The sequence below is a fragment of the Cuculus canorus genome, chromosome 12 (genome assembly GCF_017976375.1).
Source record: "Cuculus canorus isolate bCucCan1 chromosome 12, bCucCan1.pri, whole genome shotgun sequence".
In the NCBI taxonomy this organism is placed as follows: Eukaryota; Metazoa; Chordata; class Aves; order Cuculiformes; family Cuculidae; genus Cuculus; species Cuculus canorus.
In genome coordinates this window covers 9,968,204-9,989,204 of record NC_071412.1, presented here as the reverse complement: position 1 = coordinate 9,989,204, position 21,001 = coordinate 9,968,204, and the positions used below count along the sequence as shown (strand labels likewise).

At 43.0% G+C, this 21,001-nt stretch overlaps 1 long non-coding RNA gene across 2 annotated transcripts; it reads right to left on the bottom strand.

Moving 5' to 3' along the window:
* Nucleotides 1-297: 297 nt before the first annotated feature.
* Nucleotides 298-18,898, bottom strand: LOC128853366 (uncharacterized). Of its 2 annotated transcripts, none has more exons than XR_008451875.1 (4): nt 18,747-18,898; nt 5,019-5,302; nt 4,140-4,236; nt 298-927 (listed from the first exon to the last, which is right to left on the bottom strand). It is a non-coding gene; the product is annotated as an uncharacterized LOC128853366 (long non-coding RNA). The 2 variants fall into 2 exon arrangements; XR_008451876.1 differs by lacking the exon at nt 18,747-18,898 and adding an exon at nt 14,908-14,991.
* Nucleotides 18,899-21,001: the final 2,103 nt, after the last annotated feature.

Sequence of the window (21,001 nt, the reverse complement as noted above, 5' to 3'; positions counted from 1 at the left end):
CCTATTTTGGCAACAATAATTCTTTACGCTACCATCAATAATGACTGGCATAACCGCACCAGTCCTCCTATGACTCTCCAAATGTCACTGGAGTTAAAACCTGCAGAATTCGTTCAGCAGAAACCACACAAGGTGCTCCTCTTCTGAGGCACTTGGACGCCACACTCACAGCCCCTGCAAGCAACCTCCTGCAGGAATACCCTTACGTTTTATTATGGAGAGAAAAGGTTGCAATTTCTATCCAGAAAGGGGGATTAAAACATACAGAATTTGGGAAGATATAAAAAGAAACTGGCTGGACCAAAGAGCAGCCAAAAAAAGACCCAAGAGGTCCTTTCCCTACATCCCCCTTATCTGTTGGTCCAGTGCCAGCCCTGGAGAGGAGAGGCCGGCTGTGCTGGGGGTTAGGCAAGGCCAGCCTGGCAGAGTCTATCCAAATCCAAGCATAATTCTTTTAGACCAGAAAGTTGCTGAAAATCAGAATATCTGGTGATATATGCACTGCCGAGCTGGAGAGGGATGCAGTGGATTTATAATGCAGCAGATAGAAGAAGCACAGATGTGTTGAGAGAGAGAGATACTAATTGCTTACATATTTAAAACAGCATCTTTAGTCTAAATGGGAGGCACCATTAAGCAAAACAGAGCTATTAACTGGGGCCACTTGGAAAGCTGCCATTTCCCCTTCTGTGCATGCTTTTTGCATCAATACAAAAGTACGTTGCTCAGGGTGTGATATGCTGTCAATGCTGTGTGATTCCTGCCGAGGTGCTTTGCACCAGGGTAAGCGTGTCCATGTGTATGGGGATGCATAACACCTGGTTTGGGTACGGGAAGGCGTATTCAGCGGAAGGCTTTTCTCTTTGTCTGGATTACATGGTGGAAGTAGCCCCTTATGGCCAAGCTTTCCTGGGCGTTCTGGAATTCCTGTTGAAAGAGGAGACAAGCAAATCACCATTACATTCATAGGTAAAAAATACAACATGGGTGAGTCTGGTGCAATTACATTGTAGTATGTGTGGCACATTTACAGTCCTGTATACAGCTTTTATAATAGAGCATATTCAGGCCCCTGGAGAGAAAGTGATTTTAGGTGGTGGAAGTAGCCTCATAATTTACCTTCCGTGTAAATCTGAGAAAAGCCTTGTTTTCTTTCTGTTTTATTCTTCTTGAACTCCTTTTTTGCTCACCCGATTCTGGAGTTTCACAGCAGTGTGACTGGCCTGAGGTGATAAGGAAACAGGCGTTGAGGTGACCTTGCTGATGCAGGGACTGGCATCGGGGTTTCCCGAGATGCAGCGGGGCAGAGCACCAGTCCCCTGTGATTTGGGAGCACCGCACCGCAGCTGGCTTCTTCTGACTTACACATCCTTGAGAGGACAGATGGAGATATCTTCTCCCGCATCTTTTTCAGCTCCATCCCAGGTGGTGTTTCAGCGACTTTTGTCTGATCTTTCTGTTTCGGTTGCCAATCACAGTGGCAATGTGCAAGAACGGAAATCTCGATGGGGGCTGAGCATTAAGTGGGGAGGATCATTCAGTGGGTGGTGGGAGTTGGTTTGGCTGGATGAGGACTCTCACAGGGACACCCTGTCTGCTGAGATGCTGCTTCAGCAAAAGAATAGCTTGTCTTAAAAGACATTCTGGGATTTGACTCTGCTCCTGCGTAAGTCAATGGAAATGCTGCTATTAACTGAAAAGAAAAAAAACAAACCTTCCTTGCAGGGTGAGCTGAGAGTTAAGCTTGATGCCCTTCACTGGAGAGCTCCACTGCTTGGGGCTTCCACAAAAAGCTCTGTGAATCCTGTACTTGGTGTCATCTGTTGCTTTATTCCTCTGAAAGATGTAGGTCGGAGAAAAAGGTCATCCTTCAGCTGATCAGGCTTTGAATACAGGGCCCAAGCCCTTGAAGTACAGCTGGTTCGTAACGAGGAAGCAGCAAGCTATATAGAAGATGCAGGAACAGTGCAGATTGCTGAATTATTTTGTAATCAATTAACAAGGCTGTTCAACATCACCAAGTGCAACTCTGCAATGAAAACCTAGAGATCTTGTTGCACTGCTGAGGGCTAAATTCTGCACAATCAAGAATCTTACCGTAGTGACAGGAAAAAACGAATATCATAAATGCTGACTGCAGGAGAGGACATTTTACTCTGCGTTCACTGCAAGTCCATCCTTTACAGCATCCTGGCCAGATTTGGGGTAGGAAGAAATAATGCATCCTAGTTTAATGCGTTGCTCATTATCCTGAAGAACTGCAAACTGCTTTGAAGCAATTGCCACAGTTCCTCAAGTGTTAGTCATTCTGCACATTCAATTCGCTGTGGATCCTCACATGATTCAGCTTAAACAGGTGCCTAAATGTTGCAGGATTGGGTCCATAAGCGTCCAGAGCCTCAATTTTATGTCTCATTTGTAAGATGGGTTGCAGGAAGATGAGAGCAAACTGTCACAAACAGACTGTTGTGGTAGAGTAATATGTTCTGAAACAGAATAAAAGGCTATTATATCTTCTAGTTTCTAATAATTTGAGGAAATAATTCTGTATCCAGAACATTTGCAGTAAATACAATAAGGTGTAGTTAAAAAAAAAAAATCCTAGCATAACAGCAAAAAGAACTGCACCAGAACAATATTGCATTTTGCTGCTTTGAAGGGAAAAGAGAAAAGAAATGGCATTTTTACATTTTCTTTTGACCTTTGAGAAATATCAGGAATATGTAATAGCCATATTCACCAACAATAGCTCAGAGGATTTGGAGAATAAGACTTAAACACCTAGGGACATTTACAAACAACTGGCAGAGAGGCAATGAATTTAAGATGTCGGTATGAAAGGCGCAGATACACAGGGAGTGCAAAAATAATACATATTTAAAATGCTTTTAATCTATGTGAGAAGCATCATTGAGGAAGGTAGTGGATCCTGAACAAGCAAAGGAGGGACAGAGAAGATGACCCATGAGGTCTTTGTCATGCTATGACAAATGATAAGACCTGGTGCAGCAAGAGGTCTCAGGGGACCTTTCTCCATCAAATTTGTAATGCTGTAAAATGCACATAACTTTTATCATATCTGTCAACCAGAATGAACAATGTTTACAGCCCATTTTATACAGCTAAACAGTACTCTTATGTCATGAATGGGCATGACAAATGAGAGCCTGTATTAACCAGGGTCGCAAGGTTTCGTTGCTGCATTCCTGGCCACGAACCTGTCTCTTGGTGCTTTCTCTAGTGAAGCCCTTGGTCCCTCCTGCAAAAGACAGGCAACTCCTGAGGGCCATGAGGTCTCGTTTCCTCCCCAGTAAGTTTATTAGCAGGAGGGAAGGATGCTGATTCAGTCGGTTTGATGCTCTGCTATCTTCTCCCGAATGCTCTTGCTGGTCTCTACAGGAGGGAGGGATCAGAGAATACCACTTCAGCCGCAATTCACAGCCATTTTGCTCATGAATAGAAAAACACTGGTAATAACCATGGAGCTTCCAGAGCTGTCGGATTCCTCACCTGGCTTTATTTGCTCTCAGGTAAAACTTTTCCAGCTGGATCCAAAGCAGCTAAGAGCATTACTAAAGTGTATTCACCTGCCTCCTGTAGGAGCTATGGGACTTACTAAAGGACTCCCAAATGCCGGGCAAATTAAAGTTCATTATAGGTCGATGTGAATATGGTTTGCTTTTAAGAAGACAGCACTAAGATACATGGCAGAAGCATTTAGATGTGTCCTAATGTCAGTCAATCTGAAGAAGAGCCTGTAACCTCCTTTAGTCCATCCTCTGTCGAATTGACTGAAGAAGCATCCTTAATCCTCATTGCTTAGGCTGGAAGGGAAAGTCCTTGCTTTCCTTCGAGGAAAAACCAAAACCCTCATGGTTTCTCTTCTCAGGAATTTTTTGTTATTGGAAGGAGAACTCCAAGTCTGTCATCTTTATACACAGAGTGCTGTAGTAACAACAAAAAAGCTTCCGTGGATCAGAAGAAAGGGAGAAGAAAATTGAACTGTATTAATTTCAAGCTCTATTAGTATTTTAAGAAAGTAAAATCAATAGAAAAGGATGGACTCAGTAGGGAACGTGACCTTATTTTCTCAGCGTCTGAAGGAGAAGTGCACACAATAGAGAGACAAAAATACTCACATCTATAAAACCAGATCAGTTTCTTTGATGTTGAAGAAGAGAAGTTAAATCTCTTACGTAAACTGTCATCATTTGACTGGCATTTAGGAGAAGTACCCTAAAAAGAAAAAAAGCAAAAGCAAAAAAAAAATAAAAAAACCACCCCAAACCCACCCAAAAATTCACAAACCCAACCCCATCCATTAATCCTTTCTGTTCCTTTCTTTCCTGCAGCAAATTGCAAAAATGGTGTGATCCATGCAACATTTCACCAAATAAAACTCACCATTGTCAGAGGAAAATGTTTGATATAAAACAAGAATGATCTTTCTCTCTTTTTGGTCAGATAAGCTGGTTTGCATTAATAAAAATGCCACATTCACCATGATATTGATAATTTGCATGTGAAAAGCGTTCCACCTGGTAATGAAAACAATTTTTCAGTTTTGCCACCACTAGTCGCAAGAGATAAGGTCTGCTGTCCTCCCCCTCACAATTAACCACATACACACAAAAAAGGAAAAGGTAGAAACAAGGGAAAAGGTGGAATATGTGTGACAATTGCAAATTGCCTGTTATCTGAACCCAGTGCTAAGGTATTGATATTTCCAACAGCAGATGCACAACCGGCACTCTTTTACAGCCTGGCCGTGTGTGCGTTGCCAGCCAAGCACCTCCAGGCTGGAAGGCAGAGCTGAGTATGTCCTTGCAGGAAGTTTTTATACCGTATTAATGACTTTTTTTTTGGGGGGGAAAAAAACCCTAAACCAGTTTTTATCCCCCCTCTTTGTGGTTAGCAAACCACTGGGTGGCAGTGCTGCGTGTGCACATGTGTAGACACACACACATACACACACATTATGGGGAAAACAATTTTTTTGGGGAGAGGAGGTCTCAGACCTGGGTGTGTTTTGCTCGTCCTTGATACAGTGAAGGCTGCTGTGGTGCCCAAGGCAGAAAGCAGGAGGAGAAAGGGCTGAAAGATGCTCCACCTTTGAAGAGCGTGGATGATTTCTGTGTTTCCATCGACCTGTACGCATCTCCACAGCCAGGCGTGAGTGCCCGAAGGTCAATCTGGCACTCCAGGCTGATCCAAGCTCTCTCAGCCTCACCTGAAAACATGCATTTGCAACGCTTGGCTTGCACGGTGATCAGAGGAACAAAGCAACCCTTTGCTTGTAGTCCTGAAACAAAAAAAGATATAAGTTCCCCACCCTGTTCCCTGCCTCTACCCTAGCTTACACCCTTTGTCCTTGTTTTTCCCACCTGATAAAGAAATATCGCCAAAGCCGTATTTTCAGTGACTCAAAATATGCGCATGTGCTTGGTTAGGTATGAAACATGCGCATTTCTTGCATATGGCCAGCAATATTTTGAATTTAACAACAGATCTCCCTGAGACAATTCCAAACTGCTAAGTATTTCTCATTTATAATGGCAGTTTTTAAGTGTTTGATAAACGGATATAGGGTTCAGATGACAAATTGAAACCTCATGTGGTTTTGAATCATAACTCTTAGTTCAAAGCTGCTAAGATGTGGCATTTCTTTTAGGTTTGTTTCTGCAGTACACCTTCATCATGGTAATTCTGCCAGCATTTCATAGCCTTTAGAGCAGAGGTCATATTTGACTTTAGTTTTGGCCAGTTTCAGGTCAGCTGGTTTGATTAATCTTGTGCTATATTTGACAGAAACCCAATTACTCTCCACAGCTCTGTCAAAGAGGTAAATCTACCTAGTTTGGATAAACAATCCTACGTGTGAGAGGAAGAAATAATCTGTCTATGGGCACTGTGAAGCATGGGAGGGGATTTCTTGCAAAATTAACTTGAGATATCAGACTGTTCCTGCCTATAAGATGTCAGAGTGAAAAAAGACCTGGAGAAGATGACACAAGAATAGACAAAGAAGGAAGAGGAAATCTTTATGATGTTCCTTTGAGGCCACCCAAATAAAGAAGACAGTGCTGCTAACCACTCCAATATCTATCACCTCAGTGATGAGCACACCTGAGAAAACCTAAAAGAAGGCTGTCTTGCTTTTACCTCATCTTCTTATGGTCCTTAGGAAAATTTTGATCTAAATCTTTGCAAAATGTGCAGATTACAACAGCAATTACAACCACCAAAAAAAAAAAAGAAAAAAAATTCACATGCACACATGGTCTTTTGCAAATGAGAACTTTTCTGCAAGGAAAACATGAGTTTCAACAATATGTTCCATTTAGCAAAAGTGACAAAATCTTAAGGGGCAATGTAAAAAATGTAACTTTTTCTTCTTTCCACCTCTTGCCACAGCTAAAAAACTGCCATGCAAAAGGCCCTAATTTCAGCTCTAGAATGGCACTTGATTTCTGTCTCCAGTGACTGTTGTTTTGCCCCTCATCAATAATGAATGCTTTTCCCCCCCTCCTCTTTTATACTAATATTTCTCATCCTTTGTGTCCTTTGTGATGAGCAGAGCTGCTTGAGTGACTTGCTTAGGCTTCAGAATAAAGGGAATTTTGAAAGAGTAAATTAGAGCAGAGAAATTTCCCCCAAAGAGCTCTAGCCGGAAGGCACAGGGAGAGCATGGCTCCCAGATTAGCTCCTCCTGCGGGAGCAAGAACAGAACTTTGCCTAGAACTCACCTCTTGGTGGCCAACACCAAGGAAAAATCACCTACGTTCAATCCAGAAAGCTCTTAGGGCATTGCAAACACCTCAGTCACAGTAGGAGCAGCTGGGATAGGTTATTTTCAGTATCGTACTCCCCTTCTAGATCCTAAATTAAAAGTTTTTGAATACACGATCCTGGATATGCAGCACTGCACTCTTGAAAACCCACCTCTCTGGAAACCTGATTTGTCAGTTCAGCGAGCCTGTTCCTTGGGAAGGAAAATTTTAGTGCAGCTTGTGCCTAAATGTGGTTTTTGCTCTGATCTTAGATCATTAGTGTCCTCTGTAGCAAGGAATATGAATGATTGATCTGCTGCCGGATTGCACCTAGCACAGTGTGATATCAGCAGAAGGGGGAGACGGCACGTAACACTCCTGACAGGTCTAAGTGCTCTGTACAAATGCAGAAGGAGTAAGACAGAGAAAAAGAGCCAGCGTGGAGGAGAGAGACCAAAGGCATGTAACAGCCTCCCCGACCTAGTGATTTATTTATGGCATTCCTAGAGGGGAAGAAGCCATGCAAAGATCATGAGCCTGCATGCTGCAGTAAGTGGTACGCTGGCATATATTTAGGAAGCAACAATACAAGGCACAAAATCTGCAGAGGGTGGGGAAATGCTTCCACTCCTTGTGAGGTTATTGAATGATTACACTCAAGGAATTGGAGAGTTTTATTTGGAGGAACAAGAAAGGTTTCCTTTGTGTATTTCTATAAATAAGTTACAGGAAGACTCTAGGGTTTACTCCCTTGAAAGCCAGGGTGTTTCCTCTGCCAGAGCACACCTACCCCATGCTCTCCTCCTGGTCTGGCCAGTTCTTTCATGGGCCTTTGCGGGGTATTCTGGTTAATGTTCACCATCTTAGGTCTGTTAGAGAAAAGGCTCTGTTTGCACGGAAATGCCTGGGAGATATATTTCACAGCTAGCTGCTGTCTCCAGGGTAGGTGAACGATGAAAGAAGCATTGCAGAGAATAAGTCTCCAATATAGCACAAAAAAAGGCAGAATCTGTGTCAGCTGAAGCAAGTCACAATGTTCATCGACCTGATGAATACTTGCATTGGCAGTTGGGAACGTTTATGAAGTACAGTATTGCATGAGGGAACTGCACGAAGATTAACCCTAGACTCAGTGAAACGCTCGATTCTGTGAGGTACCGAGTCTCTGCAGCTCCCAATGAAGACACCGTTACCTTGGCCACCATAAACAGATGCTACTAAAGCGGTTCACCTTCACTTCGGACTGGTGCAGCAGCACCTGCAGCAATGTAGCAGGAGGCTGCACCATGCCGTGGGGAGAGCAAGGGGGAACACAGGCTACTCATTAGCACTCATCAGACGTTTCAATTAAGACCTAAATGAAGACACAGTCTCACTTTAGAGTTCTTGACTCTCGTGTCTAAATTGGACCTCATCCGAAACAAGATCTTAAAAGAAAGCCTGGGCCACCCCATTTTATTTCTGAATTTAGTTGCTGCTTCATCTGTGAGGATTTTGAAAGGGGTAAACTCCTGTGGCCTGAGGCTCCTGGAGATCTGTTGGGACACAGGGCACTAAGTCTCCTAGTTGCCTCTTCAGCTGTGCAAAGCTGAGGGGCTGATGACCTGAAGAAGGCTCAGAAGCATCAGCATTGACTTGGCTTGAGGAGATGGACTTAATTTCTCCAAGAATAGACTTAATGCTTGGACTGATATCCCTATCAAACTTGTCTGTCATTCACAGATGCCTAGTGGAAAAAAAATAATCTCCAGTTATGTATGGGAGTATAATAATCAATCAAGCTTTATCGCTCCTGTTTCCATTCTAGCAGCTTATAACCACATAATAAAAACACATAATGAAAACATCATAAAAACACACACTAAAAACACATTCACCATGCAAGTATTGCCATCTTAGCACATCCCGGATACAAATGCTAAAGAGTCCTTGAGACTTCTGCTATGTACTAGTAACCTCCACAACACTACATCACACCCACCCTTTTCCACTTAAGCGATGGTATCTATTGAAATGATGATGATTGTGGAAGACACCCATAAACAGATGAATTCAGCAAACTAAGAACATGAAAGGTCTCCAGAAGACTTTTGCCTTCTTGGCTTTACAAAGTCGGTTAGAAAATTCTGTGAGAAAAGCCTCTTCAGCCACTTTTGTTGTATTAAAGCCCTTATTGGAAAATCTGCATGAAATGTGTGTTATATTAACACTCTTAACTGTAGTTTAAATTAAGGTTCATCTTCACAGGCACTCCTTTGCTTTACTTCAAAGGATGTAAACAGCTTGCTCTGTTTCCGTTTTCCTTTTCTTGACACTTTTCCGTATATCCTTGCTCTTGCAGAGCGTGGTTTGCTCTCACTGTAGATGAATCAACACCCTGAACCTGCAATAGCACCTGGACTGAGGGATGATTCTGCACCCTGACAAAAGATATAGGTCCATGCTGACTCTGCTTTACACCCAAACTGGTTTGATTCACGTGAGATCACTCTCACTCTGCTGCACTGAGATATCAGTGGCAGAGTAGAGGCACTTTTGGACTTCTTTTCCTGACCCATGTAGCAGCCACTCCTTTAAGTGGTGCAAGTTGCTTAGGTCAAAGCCACTGAATCTGCCCCCCTGTCCTTTCACATATTTTCCAAGTTTCTTACACAACTATTGTGATGAGCAAATAAGTGAGAAATTAATCACCAATTCCTTCAGTGACTTTATACTTCACTTCAATAGTGCCAGAATAGTTACCTCTCACTTTAATAAGAGCCTCTTGAGTTCTTCTCACTTTCAAAGATTTTGTTTTGGTTTTGAAGCCAACATTATAGTGACACTGTGAACTTAATGGCTCAGCGACAGGTTGATTTTTCTATCTTTTTTTTTGAAAGCCACAGATGGTACTAGTAACATCTAAAATGACTGAACCTGGTTATCTTAGAGATTAAAGGCAATATTGTTCTCAGTTTTTTTCCCAGCTGCTTATTTTGTGTCTTTGGGAAGCACTTAGCACTCACGTGGCTTTGCTTTTTTTTCCCGTCTTTACTTCTCTCTCCTTTGTTTGCTTGACACTTTCATGCAGAGAAAGGGGAGAAACATAAACTAAGCAAATGTGATTTGATCACAGAGCTGGTGGGGGGCAGGTACAGTCAATCACGCTGCCTTGAACTCTCTTGTGTGCGATCAGCTGGAGTTTGTTTGGAGAGAGTCCTCTGGTATTATGTAGCACAAAGATGCCAATCCACAGCCGACAATCAAGCAATGCCTTTGCAAGGACTCTGGGTTGGGCATAGAATGTAAATATTTCCCAATATAATTTGCAGATGCGGGAAAAAAATGGAGGTTGCTTCACCAAAACCTGTAGATTGATTCAGCTGCAGAGCAGAAAATCCTGTCCCTAGTCCGTCAGTTCCTCTCGTGAAACATAAAACCACCATCAGAGGCAATTTTTTTCCAAGTTCTCAACCCCTTCAGAGGCACACTAAATTAACCTGAACTCCCTTGGCTTCCCTTAATCTTACAAAAATCCAAGATGCAAAGCAAACCCCTTGTTAGCAAACACATTACAGATGAAGGCAGCAAAGCCACCCCCTACTTACACCAGCTCTGAATTTTGTCCCTGGGATTTTAACTGTTCCTTTATCTACTGAAAAGGAATGTTAAAAAGTTTAATTGGCATGTAATGAGATAACTATAACAAGTTAATTAGTTCTCAATTAAATTGCGTTTACCATACGTTCTGAATGTGTTGCTAGCAATTAATGACACCTAATGAACTTACAATAGCAACTGAGTTTACAATGATAAGGAAAATAATAATAATAATGTTCACACGTGGTTTCATAGCACATTAGAAACGACAAATGATTTAATAAGTATGTGGTTAGATCACCATATCTTGTGCAGCCGCTGTGAGGGAAACATCTAGGAAATTTATTCTGGCACATCTAACAGGGTCTGGGAGAAAACAATTGGCTTTCAGGATAGGTCTTGTTGGGAAAAATAATTCCCTGAGAGCTGTAGGAGGATTGCAAAGGAGAAAGGAAAGCAAAGCTGCAGCATAAAGTCAGTTCTTCAGTTCAGACTCAAGAAACCATGACAAAGAAAGATCATAACAAAGAATTGGAATAAGACGTAAACCTCAATGGATGAGTGAAAAGGGTTAAATTTTTTTCCAAGATCACTTAAGTAGGTGAGTATATGGAGATCAATTTGTCTCTGTGCTCAGAGTTAACCTCCCAGTAATGCTTTGCACCATTAGAGTGCCACACTGAATAGGCATTAGAAGGAAAAAAAGTCTACAAACTAATTTACATTTTAATGAATTTTTAATTGAACCAAAATCTGTTGTTTCTGTTTAAAGATGCAGTGTTGACTTTGTGGTCTGTGCTGCTGAGAGCCAAGTGGGATCTTAATGTGATAAAAACAATGATAACGCTAGGCTTAATTAGGTTTGAGAGCGTGCCTGGTAAAGTGGCATGGAATAAAAATGTTACCTTCCTGCATCCAAGCTGAGCAGCAGGATCAGGCAGAACCTGGACCTCTCGGCCATCCTGGCTGCTACGAAGCAAGAAGCAGAGCTGCTGCTTCTTGCTATTGCAAAGCTCAACCGATGGCACAAGACAGGTGGGAGAGAAAAACTTGATTCCATGCACAATGGGATCTCACCCACAGTAACTTTAGTTTCATCTTCTCCTGACATTTGGTCCAGCTTTAATTACAGCCAGGACCTACTGGGTTTTTTTTTAAACACTATTCTCTGCATAACAGCTTTTATTGAAATGCCAAAGCTTGGGAACTGCACTTTCCAAGGCCAGGATTTGGAGGCAGTGGCTCTCATCCCCTTTTCTGTCTTGAAGTGTGCCTCTAGCAAAAGAAACATATCCTCCCCCTGTGCATCCAAGCCTACCCAGAGCTGGGAGGCAAGAGAAAAGCCCTTACATGAGGATTTTTGGTCAACTGTGCTTAGACTTAATAAAAATGCTTCCCTGCATTGAGGTGCGCGCATTTGCATTCTCTCTGGGGTACCTGTAATCCTATTCTAGATATTTTAAAGCAATTTTTTGTGTTTTTAATGTATTGTACCAAGAAACACGCAAGTTGGCCGTGACACCGTCTGCCTTCCACCCCACCCCCCAGGGAGCTCCATGAAATGGCAGCAAAGCAGCTATCGTAACACCAGTTTCTTGTGGGTCTGCTTCTTTCATCTTTCCTCTGCATGCATCTGCTCCTGGGAAGGTTCTTTTCATAACATGCTCAGGGTTTCGCATAATTAAACCTTGGTTTTATTAGTTATTATTTATTAGGTTATTGTTGGCTTGGTTACTTGATGAACGTAAGCTGAATACACACCTCACCTCCACAGAGAGCCTGAGTATCTGACACCTCAACAAACCCAAATAAAATCACAGCAATCAAAAACAAGCTATGGCAGCAAGTTTCAAAACCTGTTAAAATCAGTATGTGAGCTTCGTCTTCAATATCCTGCTGCTACCTACCAGGTCCTGCATTTCGCCTCAATTTGCTCCACTATTGCTCTGTTATGACACTTGAATTTATATCGTGTATGAGTCACTAGCCTTCAATGCTCAACTTTGTTCTTTACATAATATGCCACTTCATTTTTTCCTTTTAAAAGAAAGGTTTCACCTGGCCAGTGCCAGCGGGCAATAAGTTGGTGCCCTGTTAGCATGGGCTAGAAACAAGTTCCTTCCTAAAGAGAGCGAGTTTGTCACTTAAAGGGTCCTTGCATGCATAATGGATGTAAAATGGTTAAGACCACCTTGTCATGCACCTGAAACTCTCCTTATTTCTAGTTGGAAGCAAGCAACTTATCACTGCTCCATCAATTTTTCAGCTGCTGGTGGTTTCACCTTTAAAGGCATTAAACTCTAAACTCTCTTCTCCTGCTTTGCTGCTGTATCTCAGCTGCTGTTCTCTGGAATGAGACCATCTGAACAGAGCCACAGCTCTTCTCTCATTGCTTTAGCTTGGGAAATCATTCCTGCCTGCCCCTCCTTGCTTCGCGATAGCAGGAGCTCTTAGTGAAAGCTGCTGTTGCTGGGTACGATAAGTAGAGTGGTCCAAGAATAGCCCTTGGTCCTGATAGGGTATAGTCCCAGAAGAGCTGGGACATTAGGAAATTAAGGGAATGGGAAAGGAGTCACTGGGAATTTTGAATTTTAATCAGAGACACCAGGACACCTAAAGCTGCATATACTGAGTGAGGTCACGTACTGAGCACAGGACTCCGCATACTCTTGCCTTTGCATGACACGCCACAATGGGGATTCACCTGCCTGTAGTAGGTTAGTCGTGCCTCTCTGGGTAGGCAGGGTGCCGATGACTGCTAGCTTCCCAGGAGCAGATCTGGAGGAGGTCATTTTGTTCCCAATGTATCATGGTCTCTCTAAACCCCTTTTTCGACTTAGCCATTGAGTATGGGCAGTCCCAGAGCTGGAGGGCTGGGTGCAAATCCAGTTAGCAGGGCTGGGAAGATCTCAGAAGATAGGCAGAGACCAAGGAGAGGCCTTTTTGCGTGTCTTTCTGTTGTGGGAGCTTGTCAGTCCCTAGCCCGTAAGAACAAGCTATCTTGCAATCCAGGAAACAGATGCTAAATGGCAGAGATGTCTTTGCATTTATACGATGATCATTACTGGAATGCGTGAAACCAGTCTTCTGCAGATAACTGTAAATGTGGGTGGGTGCCACCTCATTTTGCTTTTTGCTTCTTCCTTCAAAAAAGATCTTTCAACAAACTGTGCCCTTCCTCCCCTGTCTTTCTCTTTTCTCTTTCTTTCTCCATCTTCATCCCATGCTGCTGCCGTGGGAAGTTAAACGTCAAGTCAATTGAACAATTTTCTATTTTTCTCTGACAGTTGCAGACATTTGAGGCCACCTGGAACTCCTGTGGCACCAAGTGATGGACCAGACCAAGGGAACATTGTCTCCCTCTCTAATGAGCCTCAGCGATGTGGCTGGCAGGTCGTGATAGGCTTCACAGGAGAGGAGTCTCTCTGTCATAAAGGTCACCTCCTAGTCAGCTTAGGACATTTCCTTGGAGGGATTTGTTGCTGAGGGCTGTGCTCTGTGTGTAGCTTGTTCTGGGTGATATAGGCTCTCAGACTCAGACAACATTCGCTTTATTGCTTTCAGAAATAGTATGATACTCAGTAAACCACTCTGGATGCCAGACAAAATAAATGACAAAGACACGAATCACCATTATTTACTGTCGAGGTCTTTGCTGTCTGGTGGGTCCAGCTGTGCCAGCATCTGCAGGATCAGACCCCACTGCAGAGCCAGAGGAGAATCGCTGGATGTGCAGCTGCACGTTTTCCAGAGCAGGCTCAGGGATTAGGACACCCCAAGATGTACCTTAGAGGTGTATCTACTGCTGGCATCTGCTTAGGAACAGGGAGAGGGTGGGATATGGAGCTGACTGTGCTTTTGCTGAGCTTTCCCGTGAAGTGGGCACAGCTGGCAGCTCCAGCACAGTGAAAGCTGAACATCCATTCTCAAGTGCTACCAGTCACAATTCACTCACATATGACAAAGTTGCTTTTGTGATAGGCTGCAAAAAAAAAAAGCTGGCTGGTTGCTTTTTTTGCCTATTTAGGTGGCTATGGCCCAGCATTACGGAAAAGACACTTCTAAATTAAAGGGTCCCTTCAAGATTCTTTCTTTCCATAGCTCTCCAATTCTCCCTGATGGTTGAATCAGATCCATTGATCTTGCACTGCAAGCTTTGCCTCTGCCTTTTCACGTGCTTCTGCCTCTGTTCCACATAGTCTGGTAATGACTTCAAGCTACAAGAGTTCAGTGCCTCCTCATAATGAGTCCATTTTTATCACAAAGCTTAATTTTGTGTACCTGGATGGAAAACATTTTCAAGGACCCATTCATGAAAATATCTTTAGTCTTGCAAAAAGGATGATTTTGAAGTTCTGTTTAGGAAAATGCAGACTACAAAGGGAATTTAGCACAGGAGGATCCACAAAGCACCTGTTCCACATACTGAAGACCACAAAACACTGTTCATCTCTCTTTACCTAACTTAATATCTATGGCAAAAAATAGGCCTACAATGCATCATGCAGCAGGATGTGTCCCAATGTCCTAAGTCAGCATCTTTGAGAGAGAAAGGTACCTGAAAGATGGATTTATGTGAATGTTTCTGCAGTCCTTTAAGATGTTGCCTCCTCCTCAGAGGGTAACGTGGACCTGGAACTCAACCAGATTCTGGCATCTTTCTTCAAAACCACCGTCTCCACATGCCACGAGATACAGACCTGTGAGCAGAAGAGGCTGAGGTGCTAAGCTGAGGGAAGAGAAGCTTTGGCAGATAGGCAGCAAGACAGCTACAGGCTGTAATTGCTTATGCCATTGCAGCAGGAATTCGCCTGCCAGCACTCCGTAAACAGGAGATCCTAGTGAGTACGTGGCTGTACACCCATTTCCAACAAGGCTTGGGTCAGTCACATTTTGTTCCCCACATCCATAATGGGCATAGTCATAGTCTTTCTAAGTGGACTGATATAATTGACTCAAGCAGAGATCAAAAACTCCCCTGAGATTAGGACTATGGTCTTTGAATGTGGATAGTTCCTAATACAACAGAGTTCCAACTTCAGTTAGGCCTACTGCAAATTAATAAGCTTAATTAATTGTATAATGGATGGAAGAAATTAAACAAAAACATTTCTACCCAAGAAGGTAGAATTTATTTTTCAACAGCGTACTTCTCAGGTTCTCACCAGGCTTCAGCTGCTTTTTGAATAGTTAAATAGATGAACAGGTGAAATACATATGCTCAAATGACAATCTTAATTTAAATACATTATGGTCAAACAGGGTATGTTCTACACAGGCACAGATCAGTTTGATAAAGCAAGGAACAAGATGGACTAGTGCTTCAGAAGTGTTTAAAAGCTCTTCCCATTCGGCAGGAGTGGCTCACATTTGCAAAACATTTATTCAAGTCTTAGTTGAAAATAAATCCTTGAATGTAGCTATGCTTTTGAAAGGTGGCAAAGTGGCAGTGGCCTCTTTAATCATTGTCCCATTCAAGCCCTAATCAGCACAGCATATGCAGGAATGAGCGGTGGGAGCTGAGAATCACCTCCTCAGCAGGGTGAGGTTGTGTGTGTCTCTTCTTTCTAATTAGAAACTCTATTCAAATGTTAATCAGCAACACCATGATTAAAATGGATTAAAGAGAACACTTGGACATTGCTCCACTGATGTGGCTAAAGAGGTTTTTGCTTTCTTGTAACAAATAAGGATGTTTTTCTCCTGCTGGAAGTCAGTTTGTTTTCCAAGTGTTGTTTGAGTTCACCTCAGCAGCAGGATGCCAACCCTCCTCCACAACACTGCAGCAGTGGAAGGCAGGGTTTTTTTTACCCCCTCTTCCTGACCTCCTGTGTTTGTCAGCCATCTGAGCCACAAGTCCTTGATAAACACTGTTGGTCTGCTGAGGCAGTGGTGAGGGACTTGGGAACTTGGGAAATACTGAAGACAAAGATGGCCTGAGAGAAGGTCACGGGAATAAGCTCTCTGCTCCTCTCATACTAGCTTTGAGCTCCCTCAGTTGTTCCAGTACTTTAATGCCCTTCTTATCCTATCTATTCTTGGCCAACATAGACCCCTAAACTGCCCTGCTTGGATTTTTCTTTAGAGAAAAGAAGAAAATTGCTGGTGGGGTGAGATAGAATCAAATGAATCTGAAGTGAATGGGAGAAGTCAATGGAGGAATATTCTTAAAGCTGAATGAAACAGACAACCCTGCGGCTGGAAAGGACAAAACCACTGGAGATGATGCCAGGACGACTGCAGACCAGACAGAATGATGGACCACAGAACCAATGGGCACTTTTCTATCCAGAATTTCTCTGTTCTACCCTATTCAAAGGGAAAAGATGCTACAGAGCTAGAGACTGCGTCCTCTTCCAACCCTTTCCTGAGGTGCCTGCATCACATGACACGCCTTGCTCAGCAACACATGTCATTCCCAGTGCCTTCCCATGCCCCATAATTAGGGAAAACAAAAAGTTCTCTTGTCTTTCTTCTGAGAGTTGAGCTCAGCTGGCATAAAATTAAACCATTTGTCTAATGGTCTAATATTTGGAAAAGATCCCTTCAAAGACACTGTACTGGAACTGGTTAGTCCTCCAAATACATGAAATGATTTAATTAAAGGTGACAATTTGAACAGAAATTCTAGTGGATAGTGACCTCATTGTAAGTCTTTATTTTGCCATTACAAAGTGTTAGCAGCAGGTGAGCCTGCCCTCCCAAATCAAATGTTGCAACGTAACCCAAATCCTGACACAAAAATATTCTTCTGAACTCTGGGGCCAGGGAGTACACCCTTCATTTGCATCTTTCAAAAAAAATGAAAAATCAAAGTAATCAGCTCATTTCTGACAGAGAATTTGTATGCTGCCTCCTGCATCCACGCACAATCCTCAGCACAGCATTCATTAAGCTGTGATGATTCATGACTGTCTTCTCCAGCTGAGAAACAGGATGGGTTCAGCCCTCAATTGCCCTCACTATCTGGAGGCATTTAACTCCAGGTGTGACAACATACAGATTGCAGTGAGTATTTCAAGACTGACTCGCTCTGCAAAGTTAAGTGTTGACTTCAGTTGAGCTTCTGACAATACAAAAGTAGCCGAGCAGAGATTCAAGCCTATACCATATGTTATATATGATTGACTGGGGCAAAAACCTACCGGTGTCTTCAATTCTTCTTGGTGTTGTACAGGAGGGGAAGAAGTGGTGGCAATAACAGGCTGTGTGCTTGCAGAGTACTTTCAGGCTAGATTCATTTTTAAAGTCAGCTAAAGGTTAGCACAGAGTCATCGGGGACTTCTGAAAATTAGAGGTTTTCAAAGTGTACAATTCCCATGTTGAGATGCTGTTAGCAGTCAATATCCAGTCTGAATCTTCAAATATCAGTTAGGCCTTCAGCACACCTTTATGTCACACTAATAGACATTCACATCTCAGCCACCACTACTAAAAGAGTGACTCTTTGAACTGGAATCCTGTCCTTATCTGATAGAGATAGTCTGTAATCTTGGAAGGCATATCTATACCAGGTTTGATGTATCTATCATGGAAAACAATGAATTCCAATGGAACAGACAGTAGTGTAAGCTATACAAACTTACAGTCTACTGACCCAGTCTACCACCCACACCCCTCGCTGTCACTGCTTGCTGACACCTGCACTAGGTAGATTAAGTGTGGCTAGATCAACCTGTCCACATGACAGTAGAGCATCACAGAAAAATCAGTGGAGAACTGGAATTGTAGCAAAGTGTGCCAGAGGGAAGGTGAGTGGGAAACAATTATTCACTGTTCTTGCAGCAGAACAAGAGTTCATCAAATGAAATTCTCAGATTGCAGAGTTAAACAAATAAGCATTTTGTACACGTAGTTAACCTGGGATATACTGTCATAGGATTATGTGGAGACAAAAAATATTCCTGAACAGAAAAAACTGCCAAGAACCATTAAAAATAAATACTTAAACATTGCCCGAAAAAACACATACAATACTACTGCCTAAAGGTGAAAGGACACAGGGAAATATTTCCTCTCTTCCTATACAAAAATCTTCTGCTGCTGATCACTTTTACAGACAGAAACCAGAGCAAAGCTGATGTTTGATTCAGCTGAGTGCAAACATTCTTACATACTCACAAAAAAAAAAAAATGTTCTATTCATGGACTTGTCCTTTCCAGGGAAGTTCAGAATGTCCAGGTATAATTGTGACAAATTTTGGAAACTAATCAGATAATCAAATTTGCCTTTGACTGATGCTGGACAAGAACAGTCATGTTGGCTGACTGCAATTAATCCCGGGAACCCCTCTATGGACTAATGGATTACCATGACTCCTAAAGGTAATTTCCTACCACCAGAACACACCCAGGACAAGATGAACCCCGTGATAGCAAAGCTATCCGTGTACTTACCCAATAAGGACAGCGTTGCAAGCTTCTCCTCGCACTCAAGGTCTCAGTTCCTCGGTCCCTCAGCGTGAGCCAGCAGACTGAGAGGAGCCTGTCTCAGCTTCACAGCTGCCTGGGTCTCTGACATTTTACTGCTGCCACCGTGGCTGTGTCTATACAGCGTAATTCAGTGCTCTGCAGAGCAGCATCAGCCAGCTCTGATTCAGGCAGCATCTGCACTATTGGCATCTGAGCTGCATGCACGTGGAACTCCTTAGAAGTTAACATGTATTATTTGTTACTCACAGGTCTACGTTGCTTTCTTGTGCACCTTTGCACCATGGAGACACACCTCTGCTTAATTTTAAGCCCATGGTGGTGAGATCTAACAACCCCTTTGCTCATCACTGAAACTATAAAGAAAAAAAGACTGCAAAGAAGAGCCACGTTGGGCTGTGCCATCTTGACATATCTTGCTGCACTCTTCACCAGCCTCAGGAAGGTGAGGAGGAAGACTGGCAGGATTAACGATGTACCAGAAGTACAGATTTACAACTTTAGTTTTTAGCACAGCACCATCAAATTCAGGGGTGAAGCTTAGCAGAGCAAGCAGCACGTCCCTTGTGGTTTCTGCCTGCACAACCACCTCCTCAGCAGCCTGCAAGAGCCCTACAAGCCTGTCTGGTGCTATATGGGTCCCAGGTGGCCCAGCTGGCACTTTCTGGCCACATCAAAAGTCCACACTTAGAGATACTTTGTCTGAAGCATAAGTGAGTCACAGCTTGGGGCAGCCTCCGATCTCTCCTTACGTTCACTGTGGTACTGCCATTTCAAGAGCTTGACCTCCTGTGGACAAGGGTGAAACACTCTAACGAGCTGGCTCTTCTTAACTAGACTGAGATCAGCTGGTGCCATTTATCTAGGGACACCCAGTAGGTACTGCTACACTGGTATTATCCCTGAAAGCTTAGCAGAAACACTGCTAAAGTGTCAGTTCCCTGTGTCTATAACTTCCATTTAATGAAAACATGCCTTTGCATTAGACCCCTTCCATATGCCTAAGCATTGGGCACTTTTATCTGGCAATAAAATTTCCTTAAAGCATTTAAAATAAAAAAAATCACAGAGCTACAAAACATGGAGGTTTTGATCAGAAATCATTATGCTTCCCGCATACTTAGAAATATATTCATACCTTGCTTGCTTCTTTCAGCTAACGCTATCTCCAGAGGAGTTCTTCCAACTTCACCTACTTCTTGACTTGCAAAGAAATAAAAATCTTGATTGATGATTGAAGGCAGATGTGGTGAAAGCATCCCAAACAGAGGTACAATACCATTGCCTCAGTAATTGTTTTCCTATTCCCATGGGAGGCAGCACATACCAAATTCTGGGTTTGCTCTTCTAGTGGGCAAAATCCCACACCATCAGATCTACATAGCCACAAGTTCATTTCATAAGGCAAGAAGAAAGAAAAGAGATAACTCACCATACATCCCTGCCCTTGTCTTTACTGCTGTTAACATCGAGGTGTGAGCATTAGTCTGTGGCTGAAGGACATTTGTTTTGAGATTGTATTTGGTTCAACAGGGACTCTAGACAGAAGAGTACTCTATTAATCTTACAAGTTCCCATTGCTCTTCCACGCATTGAGAAAATCTTAGGCAAGCTGGTGCCTCGAAGGTGCAGCTAGTTCTGCAGGGAGGCTGAGGTAGGGGCTTTACTGCAGAGCATCCTGGCTGACCACAGCAGGTCTCCTCTGGAAACAGGGGAGAGAGGTGCTCGTCTTCCTCTGAAGTAGGGCTGATCTTTCAAGGTGCCATGACATTTTTCCAGATCATGAGTTAAAGGAGTGTTGGATAAGATACCAGTGTGAATGAACAAATAGGTTGCTTTTAAGGGCAGCTACACGTTGCTTTATATACAGTAGAAAGGATATTTCTGTGTAAGGCACTGGGTCCTACAGTAGCCTGAGTCCAAACCTCAGTGAGACCTAAGGTGGATCCCTTTGGTGATTACAAAAATCAGCAGTAACTGCAAACAGCTGCAACTTATTGATGTGTCTTCCAAGATGCCATAATTCTCACCCCCAGGCTGTCCTTTTCTACCCCAAACACCCTCTTAGTGTATCTTCTTTGGCACATGTTGGTAATGTATGCCATAAAGAGGTAACCACGTGTCTGCTTTCTTGTAGTACTATCCGTTGCCATGGGCCTGGACAGCTTCTAAACAGAGATCAGCCAACACAAACTCTTCATGGGGTAACCAGAGATTCTGGA